Source organism: Dendrobates tinctorius, unplaced genomic scaffold (genome assembly GCF_039654945.1).
Source record: "Dendrobates tinctorius isolate UK_male_01 unplaced genomic scaffold, ASM3965494v1 ptg000285l, whole genome shotgun sequence".
Lineage (NCBI taxonomy): Eukaryota > Metazoa > Chordata > Amphibia > Anura > Dendrobatidae > Dendrobates > Dendrobates tinctorius.
Window position 1 is genome coordinate 169,612 of NW_027361952.1, and position 22,254 is coordinate 191,865.

General features: G+C 44.3%; 2 long non-coding RNA genes across 2 annotated transcripts in view; one reads left to right on the forward strand and one right to left on the reverse strand.

Annotated features, from left to right (window-relative positions):
- LOC141072640 (uncharacterized) overlaps positions 1 to 13,895 on the forward strand; it is a 35,106-nt gene extending 21,211 nt beyond the window's left edge. The window contains exons 2-3 of the long non-coding RNA XR_012226722.1: positions 3,356 to 3,420; positions 12,721 to 13,895. This is a non-coding gene — a long non-coding RNA (uncharacterized lncRNA). The remainder of the gene's footprint in view (positions 1 to 3,355; positions 3,421 to 12,720) is intronic.
- LOC141072642 (uncharacterized) overlaps positions 1 to 22,051 on the reverse strand; it is a 131,703-nt gene extending 109,652 nt beyond the window's left edge. The window contains exon 1 of the long non-coding RNA XR_012226723.1: positions 21,818 to 22,051. This is a non-coding gene — a long non-coding RNA (uncharacterized lncRNA). The remainder of the gene's footprint in view (positions 1 to 21,817) is intronic.
- Between the last annotated feature and the right edge of the window lie 203 nt (positions 22,052 to 22,254).

The window sequence follows — 22,254 nt, forward strand, 5'->3', positions numbered from 1 at the left end:
GAACAGAAAGTCCTCCAAAATCTAGACACAAACTGAACTCCTCTGTCAGATATAATGTTCTCAGGAATCCCGTGCAAGCGAATCACCTGTTGCAAAAACAGGGGCACCAACTCAGAGGCAGATGGCAACTTAGGGAGTGGTACAAGATGAACCATCTTTGAGAACCTATCACAAATCACCCAAATAACAGTCATTCTCTGAGAGACAGGCATATCAGAGATGAAATCCATTGAAATATGGGTCCATGGCCTCCTGGGGACAGGCAAAGGCATCAACAACCCACTAGAGCGAGAACAAGATTTAGACCGGGAGCAAGTCCCACAGGACTGCACAAAATTCCTGACATCACGAGACAAGGCGGGCCACCAAAAAGACCGACTCACCAGATCTCTAGTACCAAAAATACCTGGATGACCAGCCAATGCAGAGCAATGAACTTCAGACATCACTTCTTCCACTGGTCAGGAACATACAACTTTCCACTGGGACAACGCTCAGGTTTGTCCTCCTGGAACTCTTCCAGAGCACGTCTCAAATCAGGCGAGATGGCAGAAAGAACTACCCCTTCGCCTAAGACGGTAGCAGGCTTGGTCACCACAGGAGAATCAGCAAAGAAGCTCCTAGAGAGAGCGTCAGCCTTGACATTCTTAGTGCCAGGAAGAAAAGAGACCACAAAATCAAAACGTGTAAAAAACAAGGCCCACCTAGCCTGTCTAGGGTTCAAGCATTTGGCCGACTCCAGGTAAATCAAATTCTTGTGGTCAGTGAGGACCACGACTTGATGTTTAGCTCCCTCCAACCAATGTCTCCACTCCTCAAATGCCCATATCATGGCTAACAGTTCCTGATTCCCCACATCATAGTTACGTTCAGATGGAGAGAACTTTCGGGAAAAGAAAGCACTGGGATTCATTTTAGATGTTACAAGATCCTTTTGAGACAAAACAGCTCCTGCACCAATCTCAGAAGCGTCCACCGCTCCACGGGAGTGAGACATCAGATTGCCGCAAAACCGGGGCAGAAGTGAATCTTCGCTTCAGCTCCTGAAAGGAAGATACAGCCTCCGGAGACCAATTCAACACATCAGCACCCTTCTTAGTCAGATCAGTCAATGGCTTGGCAATACTAGAAAATTTTGCTATAAATTTCCAATAAAAATTAGCAAAACCCAAAAACTTCTGGAGGGCCTTCAAAGATGTGGGCTGAACCCAATCATAAATGGCCTGTACCTTGGCCGGGTCCATTTCAATAGTTGACGGAGACAAAATAAATCCCAAAAATGAAATCCTCTGTACCCCAAAAAGGCATTTCGATCCTTTGACATACAGGGAATTCTCCCTCAAGATCCGGAACACAGTCCGAACATGTTCCACATGAGAATCCCAATCCTTGGAGAAGATCAAAATATCATCCAGATAGATAATCAAAAATTTATCCACAAAGTCTCGGAAAATGTCGTTCATGAAGCACTGGAAGACAGAAGGTGCATTAGTGAGCCCAAAAGGCATCACCAGGTACTCAAAATGTCCCTCCGGAGTATTAAACGCCGTCTTCCATTCATCCCCATGCTTAATGTGGATAAGATTATACGCCCCCTGAGGTCAAGCTTGGTAAACCAGCAAGCACCTTTAACTCTGGAGAATAGATCCAAAATCAGGGGTAACGGATACTGATATTTGATAGTAATTTTGTTGAGGGCACGATAATCAATACAAGGCCTTAATGAACCATCCTTTTTGGCCACGAAAAAAAAACCGGCACCTAAGGGTGAAGAGGATGGTCTTATATGACCCTTCTCCAACGCCAGCCGTGGGGGGTTCCTATGGTGCCCTAGACCCCTCGATCACAGCCGGAGAACTAAATAGCCTAAAGACAGAAATAGAAATCTAAACTGCCCCAGAGCAGACCCCAAAGCAATAGGCAGCCCCCAACATATAATGACGGTGAAACAAGATGAAAAAACACTCACACAGATAGAAAGATAGGCTGAGCAAATGATGGGGCCCAAGCTAACTAAATAGGAAAGGATAGAAAAGCTGCTGTCTGCAATCCGCCAAAACCCTATCAAAATAAGAGCCAACAGACTGATAGGGAAAAAAGCCCTGAAGACGCTAGGCTTCAAAAAGACTATATCAGTACTCAGGTATTTTCTGAAGACAGAGCAAAAAGGAATTCAGCTCACCCCAGCAGGGAATGGCAGAAATCCAGAAAAACAAGGCAAAACAAAACCAAAACACAAATGCAAAAAGCAGAGCAGAAAACTTAGCTTTTGAGGAGCAGGAATCAGACTGGTCTCCTAGAATCCCTCAGAGAGATCACCAGCAAGGCAGAAGGGCGTCGGCTGCTTATATCAAGTCAGCAATTCTAGTCACCCAGTCATCATCATCCTGCACAGGTGCTTGGTAATCAGCCTCACTACCTTCCTTCACCAGAAGAGGGAGTTCATCAGACCTCAATGGTGAAGGGGAAAATGAACTCACAACAGCAACTTTATTTGTTGTATATGGAGTTGGCTACTCCTAGTTTGCACCTGTACACACCAGTTTCCTGATTTGGAAGTGGCAGTTTTTTGCCAATAGTATGCTTCAGTTGTAAGGGATACAAAGGAGTGTCAGTAAGTGTACAGATATATACGTGTATGTATATATTTATAATGTTGGATGTTATGTACCCTTTCCCTTTAACATGATTCGTATTTATTGTACATGCCATGCAAATCTCTATTTATTGTATCTGTTACATGTATTTAACATTGTACACTGTTATATAGTTTGGGAAAGTGTAGTACTCTAGTTTTCCCACTAGATGGGGTTAGATATGCTCAGCTTGTAAATAGTTAAAGTAAGAGGGGCTAACAGCTGTTAAGCCAGTGAACTTCTGAATTTTGAGTCAGCTGAGTGGGAGTGCCCTGATAGGGCTGTTGGCTCCTTAACATTAAAGTCAAGAGCCCAGTCATACAGAATTCGGGCCAGTATCTCATCGGGGAGTAACACCAGGAGAAGTGCTGACAGTGCAGAATTAGTGGGCCTGCAGTTGCCAGAAGTCGACTAAGCAGTACGGGCAGGTCACTCAGAATGTGGCAGGTTATTATATCTGTGGATATTCTTGAGATCGGGGTTAAATGGTTAAGAGGGTTCCCTGCTGGACAAAGACTAAGCAGAGTTGATGCTGAAAGACCGGAGAGTATGGTCCATCCCAGAAGCGAGCTTAGTGGGAGAGAGGGAAAGACAGGGACAGAGGGGAAGAGGTCTATTGCCAACCCTGATGCTGGAGTGAATATGTATGCTCTGTGTAAAGGAAACAGTAAAGTTGATTGTTCAAGTATTGAACAGGACTGTGACTCTGTTTGTTCCAGATCGTCTGAGGAGAATGTGCAACGCATAGCAGAAAGCCCTGAGGGGGATCTGGGGAAAGCAACAGGTATGCCGACAGAAAACTGTCATGTCTATTTGAGGGGAGGCCAGGACTCCGTTGCCCCGGAGTCCTCGGCTACGACTACGGTCCTGGCCGAACCTTACACAGTCAGGAGTCCACATCTCAGAATCTAAAACCTTTGTACAAATCATGTGGTTCAGCCAGCGGTATACATTTCAGCATCTAAATCCTTTGTGCTAATCGTGTTGTCCATCCATGAGTCCACATTTCAGTATCTAAATCCTGTGTGCTAATTGTGTGGTCCAGACATACTATCTCAGCAAATAAATACAGATTGTTAATTTAGTGACAGGTGACTGAGAGGTTTGGGCCTAGGGTTGTGAAGCAGCTGGTAAAAAGAAGTGAAGGGCACATCCAACAAGAGTGGGAAAAAGTGAGGTTGTGGTGGAAGGGGGAATATGTATGGTGTTCAAGGTGTACGTGGGTTAGGTGGTAATGTTACTGAAAGCTCTACTGAACAAACATCATATCGTCCATTCCAAACAAAACTGACATTTGTTAGTGGACGGGCTACTAGACTCCCTCTCTTTGGCAGTAGGCACAGTGGTATGCTTTGTAGATGAGGGCCAGAAAGAACATATGGTCTAGTGGATGGCAAGAGCTGCATCAAGTGGTCTTTCTTCCTCCACACTGTACAATCCTAAGAGATGGCACCCCAATTACCCTTGTGTTTCCCCACGTCAAAACTCTCCAACTGCCCAACTGACTGTTGGGAACCACAGATGGGCAAGTCTGCAGAGCTGTTCACACATCCTTTGGAATATCCTCAAACAAAATCTTTGAGGCTGGAAAGCAGTTCACAACAGCAACTCTAGTAGGCTATTCTGACACACTGCAAAGAAATTCATGCAGAAACTACCCAAAAACTCACATGTTCAATGGATGCAAAAATTGTGAAGGTGATATCAAAGAAGAGGTCTTAGATTAATATGTAACTTGGCCTGTTAAGATTTTTATTATTATTTTCTATTTATTTTAATCCTCAGCAAATAAAATAGTGCAACCCAGCATGCAACCCAGTAAGTGATAAATCATGGGAATCTTTACCCCTTCATTATGCTACTCTCAGATGGAGAAAAAACCAGGTGACAAATTTCCTTTCAGGCGCTCAATCCCAAGGGCGCCCTGTTCCAGGCATTTATTTTCCACCCACCGACACACAACTATGGCCAATGCATTGCTAGGGCAATAGGGAGACTGTTGAAGTCCCTAGAGGCCACCATCTTGGTAATATTGTACCTGGGCTTCATAAAAAAACAGGATTTTTAGCTATATACTGCAATACACCTATATTGCAGTATATAGAACTATCAGAACTACCAACAAACTATCATATGATCAAAAGTCCAAGTCCCCTTAAAGGTGTTGTCCACTACTAGGAAAACCCCTTCTTGAACTAAATGTTTGGCCCCGATAAAATAGAAAAAGCTATACTGACCTCCTATGCTGGTGCCATTCAATCGGTATCAGCACTCGTGATCCTGGAGCTCTCGTGCGGTGTTGTGACGCGTGGTGCTCAATTCCCAGTTAGCGCTGGCATCACGGTTCCAGCCTTTGCATGTATTGAACATGAAGAGGAAGTCCGGGCTGCACCTGACCCCGAACTTACTTTTCATGTTCAGTTTGTCCGAAGGTGGAGACAGTGACGCCAGTGCTAATTGGGCACTGGGAACCACGTGTCACAACACCGCATCACAGCCCCGGGACTGCGATCGCTTACACTGATGGAAAGTTGGCAGCATGGGAGAGGAGTATAGGTTTAACCCCTTTTCAACATCGGGCATAATAATACACCGATGTCGGACACCCTCCCTTTGATGTGGACTACGGCGGTGAGCCCACATCTTTCCCGAGACATGTCAGCTGTTTTGAACAGCTGACATGTGCATGTAACAGCTGCGGGTGGAATCGCAATCCACCTGCGGCTATTAACCCATTAAATGCTGTTGTCAAACTTTGGCAGCGGCATTTAACATGCGCTTCCAGCAAGTGAGCCGTAAATTTGCCCCTTGGTGACCCCTGTCACGTGATTGTGGGTCACCGATGGGTTGGTATGACATCCAGAGGGTTCTTGCAGACCTCTATGGTTGTCACTGCCAGATTGCTATATGCGATGCCCAGTGGTCGGCACTCATAGCAAGTCACCAACTTTGCTACATACAGTTGTGGCCAAAAGTATTGACACCCCTGCAATTCTGTCAGATAATACTCAGTTTCTTCCTGAAAATGATTGCAAACACAAATTCTTTGGTATTATTATCTTCATTTAATTTGTCTTAAATGAAAAAACACAAAAGAGAATGAAGCAAAAAGCAAAACATTGATCATTTCACACAAAACTCCAAAAATGGGCCAGTCAAAAGTATTGGCACCCTCAGCCTAATACTTGGTTGCACAACCTTTAGCCAAAATAACTGCGACCAACCGCTTCCGTTAACCATCAATAAGTTTCTTACAATGCTCTGCTGGAATTTTAGACCATTCTTCTTTGGCAAACTGCTCCAGGTCCCTGATATTTGAAGGGTACCTTCTCCAAACTGTCATTTTTAGATCTCTCCACAGGTGTTCTATGGGATTCAGGTCTGGACCCATTGCTGGCAACCTTAGAAGTCTCCAGTGCTTTCTCTCAAACCATTTTCTAGTGCTTTTTGAAGTGTGTTTTGGGTCATTGTCCTGCTAGAAGACCCATGACCTCTGAGGGAGACCCAGCTTTCTCACACTGGGCCCTACATTATGCTGCAAAATTTGTTGGTAGTCTTCAGATTTCATAATGCCATGCACACGGTCAAGCAGTCCAGTGCCAGAGGGAGCAAAGCAACCCCAAAACATCAGGGAACCTCCGCCACGCTAGACTGTAGGGACTGTGTTCTTTTCTTTGAATGCCTCATTTTTCTCCTGTAAACTCTATGTTGATGCCTTTGCCCAAACAGCTCTACTTTTGTCTCATCTGACCAGAGAACATTCTTCCAAAACGTTTTAGGCTTTTTCAGGTAAGTTTTGGCAAACTCCAGCCTGGCTTTTTTATGTCTCGGGGTAAGACGTGGGGTCTTCCTGGGTCTCCTACCATACAGTCCCTTTTCATTCAGACGCCGACTAATAGTACGGGTTGACACTGTTGTACCCTCGGACTGCAGGGCAGCTTGAACTTGTTTGGATGTTAGTGGAGGTTCTTTATTCAACATCCGCACAATCTTGCGTTGAAATCTCTTGTCAATTTTTCTTTTCCGTCCACATCTAGGGAGGTTAGCCACAGTGCCATGGGCTTTAAACTTCTTGAAGACACTGCGCACGGTAGACACAGGAACATTCAGGTCTTTGGAGATGGACTTGTAGCCTTGAGATTGCTTATGCTTCCTCACAATTTAGTTTCTCAAGTCCTCAGACAGTTCTTTGGTCTTCTTTCTTTTCTCCATGCTCAATATGGTACACACAAGGACACAGGACAGAGGTTAAGTCAACTTTACTCCATGTCAACTGGCTGCAAGTGTGATTTAGTTATTGCCAACACCTGTTAGGTGCCACAGGTAAGTTACAGGTGCTGTTAATTACACAAATTAGAGAAGCATCACATGATTTTTCGAACAGTGCCAATACTTTTGTCCACCCTCTTTTTTATGTTTGGTGTGGAATTATATCCAATTTGGCTTTAGGACAATTCTTTTTGTGTTTTTTCATTTAAGACAAATTAAATGAAGATAATAATACCAAAGAATTTGTGTTTGCAATCATTTTCAGGAAGAAACTGAGTATTATCTGACAGAATTGCAGGGGTGTCAATACTTTTGGCCACAACTGTACAGGCGATCTGATCATTGCCTGTATGTAGCAGAGCCGATCAGGTTATGGCAGCTTCTAGTTTCCCATGGAGACTATTGAAGCATTCCAAAAGTAAAATAAAAAATTTTTTAAAAATATATTTTTCAAATTATAAAAAATAATAAAATGTAAAAGTTCAAACCACCCCCCTTTCACCCCATACAAAACAATATAAAACAATAAAAAAAAATTAACCTTACACATATTTGGTATCTCAGAGTTCAGAACCGCACGATCTATCAATATAAGAAAATAATTAACCTGATCGCTGAATCGGCATAATGAGAAAAGAAGTCAAAATGCTTTGGTCGCCGAAACATTGCATTACCCCCTTCATGACGGAGCCCTTTTTCATTTTTGCATTTCTGTTTTTCACTCCTCTTCCTCTCAGAGCCATAACTTTTTAATTTTTCCATCAATATGGCGATGTGAGGGCTTTTTTTTTGTGGAACAAGTTGTACTTTTAACTGACACCATTGGTTTTACCATATTACTTACTCAAAAACAGTAAAATTGCAAAAAATGTGCAATTCTTCAACTGTTTTTTGGACTTTTTTTTACCATATACACCAAATGCTAAAACTGACCTGCCATTATAATGCAGGTCATTACGAGTTCATAGACACCAAACATATCTAAGTTCCTTTTTATTTAAGTGGTGAAAAAAATCCAAAGTTTGTTTAAAAGCAAGAAAAAAAAATTGCGTCATTTTCCGAGACCCGTAGCGTCTCCATTTTTCGTGATCTTAAGTTGGGTGCATACTTATTATTTGCATGCCAAGCGGACATTTTTAATAATACCATTTTGGTGCAGATACAATCTTTTGATCTTTTTATTGCATATTAATGCAATGTTGCGGGATCAAAAAAAAACATAATTCTGGCATTCTGAAATTTTTTCTTGCTACGCCATTTAGCGATCAGATTATTTTTTTTAATATTGATAGTTCGGGCGATTCTGAACACGGTGATACCAAATATGTGCACGTTTGATTTTGAACTTTTATATTTTTTTATACTTTTATAAAGCTTTTTTTTTTTTTTTTTTTTTACTTTTGGCATGCTTCAATAGTCTTCATGGGAAACTGCCATAACCTGATCGATGATCAGATCACCTGTATGTAGCAGAATTGCTGACTTGCTATGAGCTCCGACTACCGGGCGGCGCTCATAGCTATCCATCCTGTCTCTTCCCCACTATACCGTAGAATGTAAGTCTGCAAGGACAGGGTCCTCTCCCCTCTGTACCAGTCTGTCATTGTAAATTTATTTACTGTTAACAATATCTATAACTTTGTATGTAACCCCCCTTCTCATGTACAGCACCATGGAATTTATGGCACTATATAAATAAATAATAATAATAATAATCCATCAGTGACAACCATAGAGGTCTGCAGGAGACCTCTGATTGTCATGCCAACCCTTTGGTTACCTGTGATCATGTGACGGGGTCACCGAAGGGTGGGATTTCCGATGCACTTGCCGGAAGCGTGCGTTAAATGCCGCTGTCAGAGTTTGATACGACATGCACCGTACTGTGTCGTGAAGTAGTTAAAATGCAATAATGGGCGATTCAAAGATTGTATCTACACCAAAATGGTATAATTAAAAACGACAGCCCGGCATTCAAAAACTAAGCCCTCACCCAACCCGAGATCACAAAAAATGGAGACACTACAGATCTCGGAAAATGACGCTTTACTTTCTTTTTAAATAAACTTTGGATTTTTTTTTCACTAAATAAAAGTAAGAACCTAGACATGTTTGGTGTCTATGAACTCGTAATGATAATGACCTGGAGAATCATAATGGCAGGTCAGTTTTAGCATTTATTGTACACTAGATGGAGGCCCGATGCTTTCGCATCGGGAGGGCGGTAATGTCACGATGGGGGACAGGTGTAGCAGCGTTGAGAATCTCTCCCCCCCATGTGCTCACCCACCTATCCACTCCCTCTTTCCCCATGGCCTTTGTTTCTTTTCTTTCATTGTCATTGGCGTACTTTTCAGGAGAAACCATGTTGGCGTTGATATTTGCTTTTAAAAGGGGTTTTCCCACAAACGAAAGTTCATTTTAAAAATTGTGTCTGACCATGAACAGAACATACCACATCTCTTGGGCAGGGGTGGAAGCAAAAGACAATACTCACATTACAGCAGGGAATCACAGAGGATACATTTTGTGAGGTAAAATATTGTTTAAAAACAGTCAGTGAAATATTTTACCCCACAAAATGAATCCTCTGTGATTCCCTGCTGTAATGTCAGTATTGTCTTTTGCTTCCTCCCCTGCCCAGGAGATGTGGTATGTGGAGCGCCCCACCAGGGCTTAGCGGGGTACTCGGTACCGGGCCCGTTGATCTCAGTGGGAGTTGTCATGGAAGCTGTGACCCAGTCCGTGTCCCTGGAACTTCATGGCAAAAGGGGGATGAATGAACAATGAAATAAAGTTTCTGAATAGTTTGTGACGCCACCTGTGGTGTTCGGCAAGTGAGGTGTTAGGCCTTCGCTGCATGCAGATCCTCTGGGACTGGTTGCGGGTTGCAGGCAAGATGGTGAAGCTCCCCACAGGTGGAGCTGTAGTCCCAGGGCAGTGTAGATGTAGCAATGGAGGAGAGGCACAGGCGGTGTAGAGGCTGGGGCCCAGATGTAGTAGCGCGGGGTGTAGTGGTGCGGGAATAAGTGGAGGACACCAGAGCATGTAGTTCCAAAGCTTTACTCACAGTCTGCAGTTCACACAGATGCCTGCCTCCATGCTGCGTCCTCCGGGTCCTGGGCTCAGTCAACCTCCAGGCAAGATAGGATGAACCCTTCCAACACTCCGCCAACATGTACCTTTCTGAACGTCTCCTCTATAGCGCCTTTAAGTGAAGTAATCCTAGTACTGAGTTACACTGGAGTGCCTCCTGACAGATGTTCCCAAGAACTCTACTTGTACGGCAGACAGCTGTAGCCTGCTTCGGGGACTCCTTACTCCTGAGTCCCGGCTCACTATTCAAGTTGCTGTTGTGCCCCAAGTCTTAGATGGGAGTAGTGCATTTACAGCCCACTACTCCACCGGTGTCTGCTGCAGAAGCATTAGTGTCCATACAACCTCGGGGACCGGGCTCCGGTCTTGCGCTTAGAACTTCTAGGCAGGGTTCTTCCTCTAACCCACGTCCTCTGTGTTCCCTTTTACACCTACGTTCCGTACATGTCTTTCTTTCTTATGGAAGCTCAGGCTTCAGTTCAATGTCTTTCTCCTTCTTTCCTTTCCCATGCCAGCTGGCTCAGATCACTGAGGCAGCTGCAGCACTCCTTCCACCATCCCTCTCTTAGGGATCTTCTCTCCTCACTCCTCTCTGAGTGACTCACCCCGACTGACTGACCTAACTAACTGACTACTCACTGAAATTCTAAACCTTCCCACTCTTTTATGTATTTTAAACTCCACCCACCTCCCAGCACGTTTCGTGTTTCGAAGCAGGGAACCACCAAAGGTTCTCTGCTACTCTCTAAGCAAGGAGCCGCAATGTGGCATTACTACACTACTTTATGGTGAGGGGTGCAGGTGTTGGAGCGTGGTTAGGAGTTCCCACCTTACCTGTATGGTGGGGCACCACACCTCAGGAGGAGGTGCAGTACCTCTGTGGCGACTGAAGCCTCAGGGGCGCCACATTATGCTCTGTACACGGTCAGACACAGACAATTTTTAAAATGAACTTTCGTTCTTGGGAAAACCCCTTTAATGTGACCGGCTTCCTCTGCTTGTAGACACGTCGTGCATCTGCCGCCAGGATCAGCCAAATGATTCACTGCACTTGCACAGAATTTGCGCAGATGCAGTAAATCAGACCGCCACCATCTTTGTGCCATGCAGCAAAATGCAACATGCTGCGTTTGGCGCAGGTCGCTACATCGTCAAAAAGACGCATGCGGAGGCATCTGCATTCATCGGCACGGCCTGCATGCCTAATGCTAAAGATAGGGTACGCAGGCCGCATGCTGACAGTGGCGGAGCTGACCAGAGGAGGTGTGGCTTGGGGCGGAGCTTCATGGAGGAAGCCCGCAGCCCTCTGCACCTCGGGCATACGCTAGTGTGAAACTAGCCTTAGGCCGGGGTCACACTAACCGACGCAAAATACGGTCCGTAGTTTACAGGCGTAAAACGGATGAATGACCCCTAAATAGTGCTCCGTATGTCATCCATAAGCAAGGTGTGGTCGAGTATTTTGCGCATGTCAGCATCCGTATGTAATCCGTATGGCATCTGTATGGACTCCGTATGGCGAGATTTTCTCGCAGCCTTGCAAAATGGACATTTAACGGTTTTGAGGCCTGCCAACTTTAAATCATTAGCCTGCACCCTATTTATTGGCTCAGGAACAGGTGGCTGCCTCCATTCTGTCCATTTGTGACCTTGCCTTCACTAGGTGTGTTGGGGTTGTATGTGCAACATGGCAAACAGTCTGACTTTCAACACAACTGAGCAGGTTCTCTTCAACTGGCTTTTGTCACGCCGCTTTGGCCAACCATACCCAGTGATAGTGGATCTGTGGAGGAGGAGACGCATGTGGGTACATCCACTTTTGAGGCAACGACTAACAAGAGGTCATTTTCACCGCCTCTATTCTTCTCTGCGGGAGCATCCGGCTAAATTCTACCAATACTGTCACATGAGCCTTGCAACATTTCATAGACTCTTGGAGACAGTGCGCCCTGGGATAACCTTTCAGGACACAAGGATGCGTAAAGCTATATCTGCAGAGGAGCGACTTCTACTCACAATACGGTATGTACTACACAACCACATTCTTAGAAAATTAGGAAGGGGAAAGGGAAATTTGTGCTCACCAAAATAGTCCTGTAAGCCGGTCGTGCCTAGGGATCAAATGGCTGACCACCATGTGTTGCAAACATGAAAAGAGAAGGAAGATCCGGCACTGGAGACTTAATAAAATCCACGATAAGTTTTATTCACATAATTTCATGATAAAACCATAAAGGGGAAAACAGACCCCCCACGCCTGACGCATTTTGAACCTTACACCAGGTTCTTCCTCAGAGACATGAGGAAGAACCAGGTGTAAGGTTCAAAACGCGTCAGGCGTGGGGGGTCTGTTTTCCCCTTTATGGTTTTATCATGAAATTATGTGAATAAAACTTATCGTGGATTTTATTAAGTCTCCAGTGCCGGATCTTCCTTCTCTTTTCATGTTTACAACCACATTCTCTATGTTCATGATGTGTTGGCCAAAGTATGTATTTTTTGCTTCTTGGAGTAACTTTTATGCCCTCATCTTAGTCCACATATGTCAACTTACAGACCAGAATGTTATGTGTAATATGTACTGAATATCACTAACTCATTGTGCAAACAAAGATGTGTGTGTTATTTGCTCTAAAATCCTACCAAGTTTGTTATGTATGGACCTGTTTGTTTTGTAAATGTGTGCATTCTAAAATATTCCTTTTCTGTTGTTCTTCAGCTTCCTGGCCACTGGCCTGTCTTATGCTGCCCTCCACCATGAGTCTCTGATTGGAAGATCTACCATTTCTGGCATAGTCAGGTCAACATGTAGTGAAATCTGGACAAGACTACATCAAGTCATCATGCCCGAGCCCAGGATGGAAGACTGGTTGAGGATATCAAGGGACTTTGAGGAGGAATGCCAGTTTCCAAATTGTATTGGGGCCCTTGATGGCAAACATATCCGGGTGCGTAAGCCGCCGAACTCTGGCTCCCAATTCTTCAATTATAAACAATACTTTTCTGTTGTATTGTTGGCTCTGGCCGACCCTCAATACAAGTTTATAATTGTTGACATTGGGGCCTATGGAAGGACGGGAGACTCTAGACTTCAATACTTCCATTATGGCTCGGCGGCTACGCACCAGCCAGTTGGATCTACCACCACCACGCCAGCTACCTGGCTTCACTCAAGAATCTGTCCCTTATGTCCTTGTGGCAGATGAGGCGTTTCAGTTAACACGCAATGTCATCAGGCCATATCCCCGGCGCAACCTTGACCACAGGCGCAGAATTTTTAACTTGCGCCTATCACGTGCTCGGCGACTGGTGGAGTGTTCCTTTGGTATTCTTTGAGCCAAATGGCGTGTACTTCAGTCTGCCATTCAGCTGAGTGAACAAAATGTTAATGAAGTAGTGAAAGCCTGTGTGGTTCTTCATAACTTCACCAGGATACATGTTTGTTCCTCCTCTGCTGGTGTTGTGCGTAGGCCGGACAATGTGCGTAGGGTGAGACCACCTATCAACCCTCAACGTAGACCGCTCTCTGGCCTCAAAGTGCGTGATATTTTCACTAATTACTTTCTGGCACCTGAGGGGGAAACTTCTTGGCAAGAGCATGCTGTCTCTATGTTGTAAATTTTGGTTTGATGTGTGTCCAAAAATATATATTTCTACCCCTTCTGAATCTATGACTGTTTAATTGCATTGGTAAGTGTATGTTGATACGGTTTTTGAGTATTGAGACAGAGACGTAAAGTGTAGTAGACAAATTTTTACTTTTGCCTTTTTTTTTAGGTTTTTTTTTTCTTAAAGGCAAACATATTCTTGCCCTATGTAAAACTTGGGCAATGGGCCAAATTGGCCATTTTGCAGATTTGAACATTGTTGCAAAATAAACTTTACAAACATATCCAACAAAAGATATAATGCAATAACAACATTGCAACATTAGACAATTGGATTCCAAAGTCAAAAAGAGGAGGTCTCAATCATCAAAATGATATAAAAAATATAATACAAACATTTATTATGAATGTTTTCAAATCATATTAATAAGCCACCATGACAGGCAAGGCTACCTTACGCGTTTCTGAGACATATTACATGTCTGCAAAAAAGACAATATTTCAGCGCACTATACAGAGAAACTCAAAGGATCACATTAGAATACTCACTTGATAATACATAGAGAGAGCGTGATGTTCTTGAGGCTGTTTGCCTTGATTTGGAAAGAAAGTTAGCTGCCCACAAATTTACGAATTTTATATGGACAGCACGGCTTTTCTATGTATTATCAAGTGAGTAGTCTATTTTGATCCTTTGACTTTACCAGTATAGCGCGGTGAAATATTGTATTTCTTACAGACATGTAATATATTCTCAGAAACGCATAAGGTAGCCTTGCCTGTCATAGTGGTTTATTAATATGCTTTGAATACCTACATAATAAATGTTCGTTTTATAGTTTTTACATCATTTTGATGATGTAGAGCACCTCTTATTTACTTAGGATTGTGATTTTTAGCACCAGTTGTAACACACTGACATCTCCTGCCATCAGTCTGCTTATGGACACTGATGTACAGTATGCATCAACAATTTGCATGTTTGTAGCCACTTATAAATTGTGGAATGTTGGGGAAGGAGAAGGCGGAGGAGCAGTATGTGGTTGCTGCTGACTAATTTGAGCAACATCGCCCTGTGTGGGGGCATACTGTTGCACATGATGTTGGTACTGACCTTCCTCCTGTGATTGTTGGGGGTAGTGGCCAGAGTAATACTGCTGAGGGGCTTCTTGTTGGGGCGGGTAGGCCCATGTCTCATACCCCCCAATATAGCCATGTCGTCCCCAACCAGGTTGGGACGAGCCTCCAACACTTGGTGGGAAAAAGTGGCCATATTGGTGGGGTTGGCTAGAGGCAGACATATGTTGTTGCTGTAGGGAAGGTTGGGTAGGGGGAGGAAGGGGGTGAGGTGTAGGGCCACGTATTTGAGGATGTTCAGACCCTGCTTGAGCAAGCATCTGTGTGGGTGGTCTCATGCGCATAAGATTTCTGGGGGAAAGCTGCCACCTCTCCAGATATTCAAAAAGCTCATATGGGGTATTGGGGGTGTGCTTGCATCAAGCAGGATCTGAAAACATCCTCGAATACGGAGCCTCACCTCACATGAAAGGGCACGGAGATAAAGGGCAAGGCTTCGTGAGTAGGCCTCCTCCCCATCATCTGCATTGACTCTAGATAGGTAATTTAGGACCTCAGTGTCCACATTGGTCCTGGTATCTTGGACAGCCATCTGCCGCCTTCTTCGTCAACGCCAGGATGTTACTCAAGCCTGTGGGGAGCCCCGGATCTGGGCAGTTGGGCTGCTGCTCATGTTGCCCTGCTCCTCCAGTATGGGTGATGGGCCAGCAGCAGACGGTCCTGGTGGTGGTGTTTCTTGGGCAGGCAATGGGTTCTCGTGTGATGACTCTTCACCCATGCTTCTTGTTGGGGGAGAAGATGGGCCAGCCACCTCATCCCCTACAGGATCAATTATGGCCTCTGTCTCTGAGCCCGTTCCTCGAGCCGTAAGGTTGGATTGAGTTCTGTTATGAAATAGAACAGAGCCAAAAATATATCAATATTTTTGGCCCTGTAAAGTATGGGTGCAATGTGGTGTGAGGTATCTACTTACGGTCTCAGATACAGAATTGGGGCGAGGAAGGAGAGGCGGTCATAATATATGTATTTTCTTTTTACGTAGCCCGCATCCCCACTCCTGGACCGCTGCTGACGTTCCCGCCGGTACAGATCCCGGATGCTACGCCAGCGTTTCATAACATCTTCCACTGCAATGTGACAGGAAATATTATCAATTTCACATATTTGATCGGTCACATTTGCTACCAGTAGTCTAGGCATGTGGCCTTCTGGGGTGTGCTTTCTAGCAAGGGTGGCATATCTAATTGGCCCATCCAGGCCAGATACAGAGGGTCTGAATAGTTCATGTATCAAGTAACTACACTTAATAACTTGGTTGGCTAAGAGGATGAGGAGCTTGTGGCCTGGGCAAAATTATGGCAGTGTGAAACTATGTGTCACATCAAAATCTACCCGCCTCATGAGGAAAAAAGTAGAAGCACAGGAAGGGGGGGCAGAATCTGTATGCATTTTTGGTTGTGAGGTAATTTTAATCATTTTTGGGCCTTGTACTTACTCAGTTTCTGCTGCTCCTCACGTGGCCGATCACCAAAGTCATGGAACATCTGGCGACATATGCGCCTCCATGACGCCTCCTTTCTTGCCCGGTTTGCATAATTGGCATCCCGTTGGTCCCAGAGTTCTGGCCGCTCCTGTACCAGTACAATGAGCATCTCCACATTTAGGAAATATGGCGCCATGACGCTGCTGTACTCCGTGGAGGCTGACTTCCTGGATGTCTGGAGCGCTATTTGAGGTGATTTGCATGTCTAGACTTCCTGATGATGGATTGGGCCATTTTCTGTCACTAGCCAAAAGACCTGCGTATTTCTCGCAAGTCACACGTGTGGTCCGTATGTAATCCGTATTTTTTGCACACCCATAGACTTGCATTGGCGTACTACGGGCGTAGTACGCTGACAATCGTAGCATGCTGCGATTGGCACGGACTGTAGAATACGCTCGAGAAATATACGGCTGTTGGGAGCAAACCCATAGAGAATCATTGGTCCGTGTGTAATGCGTGCTTTTAACGCCTCTCACTCGTCCGTATTCCTCGCCAGTGTGACCCCTGCCTTAGACTTTTTCACATCATGTTTTTGGGTTCTTTGTAATGTGGACATCGTGATTTTAAAGCCACACATATTCAGTATTTGGTCAGTATTTTACATCAGTATTTGTAAGCCAAAATCAGGAGTGGGTGATAAATCCAGAAGTGGTGACGGGTTTCTATTATACTTTTCCTCTGATTGTTCCTCTCCTGATTTTGGTTTATAAATACTGATGTAAAATACTGACCAAATACTAAATATATGAACGTAGCTAAGGGTACCGTTACACGTAGCGATGCACCAGCGATCCCGACAACGATATGGATCACTGGTGCATTGCTAAGTGGTTGCTAGTGAGCTGCCACACAGGCAGATCTCACCAGGGACATAAAAGTGGTCAGGGGGCTCTACTTACCTGTGAGACGAGGCGATCCTGACGTCCTTCCGCCCGCGTCCACGCGTCGCTCGTCGGCGCCACAGGAAGCGCCCAACGAGAAATGGCCCAGGCCGTTCTCGCGCGATCATCGCGGGGGAGCCGATCGGAGGTAAGTGTCATATGTAGCGATATCGCTAGCAATATCGCTGCTACGTCACAAAATCAGTGACGTTACAGCGATATTGCTAGCGATATCGCTACGTGTAACGGGCCCTTAAGTCTGTGTGCTCATGATGAGTTTTTCATGAATTTTTGCTGCAGTGTATTTTTGCTGAGTCAAAAACGCAGCGTCTTAGGCTATGTGCGCACGTTGCGGATTTGCCTGGGGAAATTACTGCATGGATTCTTCATCTCTTGGCAGAAAACGCAGTGGAAATTTCGCACTTTTTTTTGCTGATTTCATGTGGTTTTGATGTAGATTGACATGCGGATTTGGATGTGGTTCTGTCTGCAGATTTGGTAGCTCAATAAAGATGTGTACTACTGCTAAAAAATAAATTAAAAAAATTGCCTTGTTCAAGTCCTACCTCCGTTGTTGATATGTTTGAATCAAGATTTGCTCTAGTTTTTATTTTCCGCCCATACACTCTTCCCTCCTGATATATGTGCATTTCAAAAATCCGCAGCTTTTTTTTCAGCCAAATCCACATGAAATCTGCAGCGAATCCGTAAATATTTTTACACCTGTGGATCTGTTGTGGATTTGAGTGCCCCAATCGAAGTCAATGGGGGAAAAACGCTGCAGATTCGCACAAAGAATTGACATGCTGCGGAAAACAAAATGTTGCGAATCAGGATGGAATTTTCTGCAGCATGTGCACACCAATTCTGGATTCCCACTGAATAACCTTGCTTGAGCAATCATTTGCGGATTTGGTGCAATTCCGCGCAGAAAAACTGCTGCAGATCCGCAACGTGTGCACATAGCTTACAGTTCCAGAAAAATGATAGGATTTAGAGAGACATCCTGCCAATGGTGCATCTTTTTTACTCAGTTTACACTGATCTGCGGAGCGTGTTTCAAATCCGCAACATGTCACTTTTTCTTGCATATATGCTGAGCTTTATGTGCATATTTTTTCCATAGACCTACATCAGATGCTGATAATCCGCAGGTAAAAAACACACATGCATTTTCACACCAAAATCTCATGTAATCTGCAACAGGTTGTATCAATGAAGTTTTGTCAAACTCACATACCAGGAAATATACTGTAAATAATATACATATATATATATATATATATATATATATATATATATATAAATAAAAGCAGCCTCATCTAAAATGCAACATGACAAAAATCGCCGGGGCAAAAACGCTAGAAAACCAGTTTTAAAAAAAATAAAACAAATCAATAAAAAATGCAAGCAACTTCACCTCCACCCAACACATTGTGTTTTCTGGATTTCCTTAGTTTTGCACAGGTGAGAGAACCTCTGGCCGTTTCTGATGCCTTGATGATAATTCTATCACCTGTGCAATACTGAGGAAATCCTGAAAACGTGATCTGTTGGTGGACCACGAGGACTGGATTTTGGGAAACATTGCATTAAATGGTTCCATCCAAAGAATGACATGTTGTCACATAGTAAAAAATAATGCCATGTATCGTATACATTATAGCATTGTAAGGAATAACCTGACCTACTACCCTGCTCAATATTATGCTGCGGTGTACCATTGTATATCAGCCACTTACAGGACAGGAGGACACTCTTTTAGTCCAAATTCAGAAATCTGTGAAACATCATTCAGTAAATTTAATGCACAAATGTGATATAAAACCAGCCTCAGGGTATATGCACATGGTGTCTTTAAGGCTAGTTTCACATTTGCGTTTAAGGCCGCAGCGAGGGCCTGCGCACAGCCGCCGTTAAGCCCCGCCCCTGCCGCGCCTCCACCAGTAGCTCCGCCTACGGGCGCATGACGCTGCATGCGTCATGTGTCCCCTATCTTTGGCACTGGGGACGCAGACCATGAGCAGGTATGCGTTTGGAGGCGCATGTGTCCTTTTGATGCTGCGCCGACCAGAGCCAAACGCAACCTGTTGCAATTTGGTGTGCTCGGCGCAGCGTCAAAAGGACGCATGCGCTGCCAAACGCATACCTGCGCACGGCCTGCGTCCCCAATGCTAAAGATAGGGGACTCATGACGCACGCAGCGTCATGCGCCCGTAGGCGGAGGCATGGCAGGGGGCGGGGCTTAGCAGCAGCCGTACGCAGGCCGACGCTGCGGCCTTAAAAGCAAATGTGAAACTACCCTTAGATGTTGACGTCTAGTGGAAGTCTCCTAAAGAATGGTCAGGTCTTGCAATTTTAGCTGCTTCATGACTTTCATTGCCTGAAGCATTTAAAAGAAGTGACAAAAGGTGGAACATATCCACAAGTTGTTAGACAATGCTGTGTATATGTCCGGTCTATTTTTTTTACTTTTTTAGTGCTTTTTTCAATGTGGTTCCAAGTTTTAAAATTGTGTTCACACTGAGGTTTTTGAGCAATTTTTGAAGCCGATACTGAGCAAAAATTTTATAGATATTCCGCAAAAAAAAAAAGCAAATGTAAAACTCCTTAAGAAAAAAAAAAGTTTCCGCTTCAAAACCTCGGCAAAAACAGACTCAGAAGCCACAAAGTTAGGCTACGTTCACACTTGCAATCGGAGGTGCAGCGTACGCTCAGCATGAAGCTCCGTCCCCTGCCGCGCCTCCTATGGTCAGCTCCGCCTATGGGCGCATGACACTGCATGCAACCTGCGTACCCTATCTTTAACATTGGGTACGCAGACCGTGCGCAGGTATGCATTTGCCAGCGATGCGTCCTTTTGACGGTGCGCCGAGCGCACCAAAATGCAATATGGTGCGTTTGGCACACGGTGGCGCGCCGTCAAAAGGACGCATGCGCTGGCAAACGCATACCTGCACACGGCCTGCGTACCCAATGCTAAAGATAGGGTACGCAGGTTGCATGCAGTGTCATGCGCCCATAGGCGGAGCTGACTGGAGGAGGCGCAGCCGTGGGCGGAGATTAGCGGCGTCCGTGCGTTGCCTGACGCAGCTCCAAGCAACGCAAGTGTGAAAGTAGCCTTAAGAAGGCACACAACCAAAGACTGTGTTCACACTTGTTTGTTTTATTTTAGGATCAGATAAGCAGAATTCATGCCAAAAATTCATTCATTCATTTCATAACTGATGCAAACGAAAGAGGGCCATTGATTAGTTTGGGCTTCATCTGGTTTACCGTAATTATTTATCAGTTTTTAGAATGAAAAATAAAAATTCCTTCATGATCCTGAACCTGAGCAGACCAATGGAATTAAATAAGAAACACAATTGCGAACCTTGTCCAGTGCGGTATTTATCAAAATTATAAACAGCATATATATAGCATTTTTATTTTTATATACTGATAGAGCATGGTATGCACTGTATTTTGCACATTATAAGGCGCACCCCAAATTTTGTGAAGGAAAACAGGAAAAAAAATGTTTCTAAATATGTCAAATGGGGGTCCGTCTTAGAGAAGTCCACCACCGAGAGAGCAATGTGCAGAGCGCAGACTCTGCTGCTACCTGCACAGCCGACATTTTCTTGAAGAACACCAGCGGGACCCCCCCTCCTCCCAGCCCATAGCAAGCAGCATCACCCCACTCCAGCTGTGACCCCACTCCACCGCCACCCTCTCGAAATGCTCTTTTCGGACTTTAAAATGCACCCCCATTTTTCTCCCAAACTTGGGGGAAAAATATATGTCTTAAAGTCCGCAAAATATATTATACAACTATGAACTTTATTTTCTATATGTTGTTATGTAAACATTAAAAATGTAAATAATTTTTATATAATATATACCACAGCTTATAAAAGATTAAGGGATCGTTCACATAAGTCTGATATCTATTATTATCCTGGGGGAAAATCTATGACTATACACCTCCAATTACAACCTATGCAATCAATTGTAAGGCCATGTTCACACAATGCGTTAGTGTTGCTTTTTCTTTCAGCGTTTTCTTATGCAAATTAATAGCTGAATTTTACAGCATCAAAAGCTTTGAGATTTCAGAAATCTCATGCACACTCTTGCTGTTTTTTTACTGACTAAGGCTGGTTTCACGCGTTTTTTTGCTCTTTGTTTTAGCGCAAATAAACGCATGCGTTTTTTCCCTATACTTTAACATTGTTGCGCATATGTGCGCATACACATGCGTTTGTACGTGTTTGTATGCGCATGCTTTTTTTGTAGTGTGTGTTCGGGCGCACAAAATGCATCCTGTTGCATCCGACTTGCCCAAAAAAAATGCATGCGCACGCAATGCGTTTTTTTTTACAGCAAAACACCCATTAAAGTCTATGTAATGCGCACGTATACGCAAAAAAGCATGCGTTTTTAAAAAAAACCCGCAAATAATGCACACAAACGCATGATGCATTTTTTTCATGCGTTTGTGTGCGCAAAAAATGCGCAGCAAAAAACACAAGTGTGAAAGTAGCCTAAATTGGAAAACTGGAGTGTTTTTGAAATCTGCAGCATGTCAATTCTTTCAGCATTTTTACAGCACCTTTTTCACCTATAGAAAGCAATGAGGACATGAAAAAAATGCTCCAAAAATGCAACAGTGTTTTTTTTAGATATATAAAAATAACTAATTATACAAAGAATACATACGTGTTAAGCATTAAATTCCCACCGCTGCACAGGAGGGAATCTCAAGCCATGTTCTCCACGGTCTCCCATGCTTTTTCAGTCACAGAGGTTCCTGCTCAGCAGAAACATAGGTCGCAGCATTTTGCTCAGGTTAATGCTATGCATTTGGTTGCTGCTGCTGCCCAAGGTTCAGCTGTAGCATCCTGCATTAGTCAGAGGAGAGCAGAAGCCCCTGGGACCAAGTCCTGCTTTTCTCCATCTGAGCATGCCCCTGAGACGATCACTCATTGGTGGTCGGAGGTCACATGCTCAGGTCTTCAAGCAGCTCGGATTGGGCCATCAGGAATGTCCTAGAAGGCTGCAGTTATAAAAGGATCTCATGGCCGCACGGCTGTGCACTAGTATAGACCATGTGGAGTGAGTGTTGTATGCACGTATGAATGTCTCTGGTGAATGAC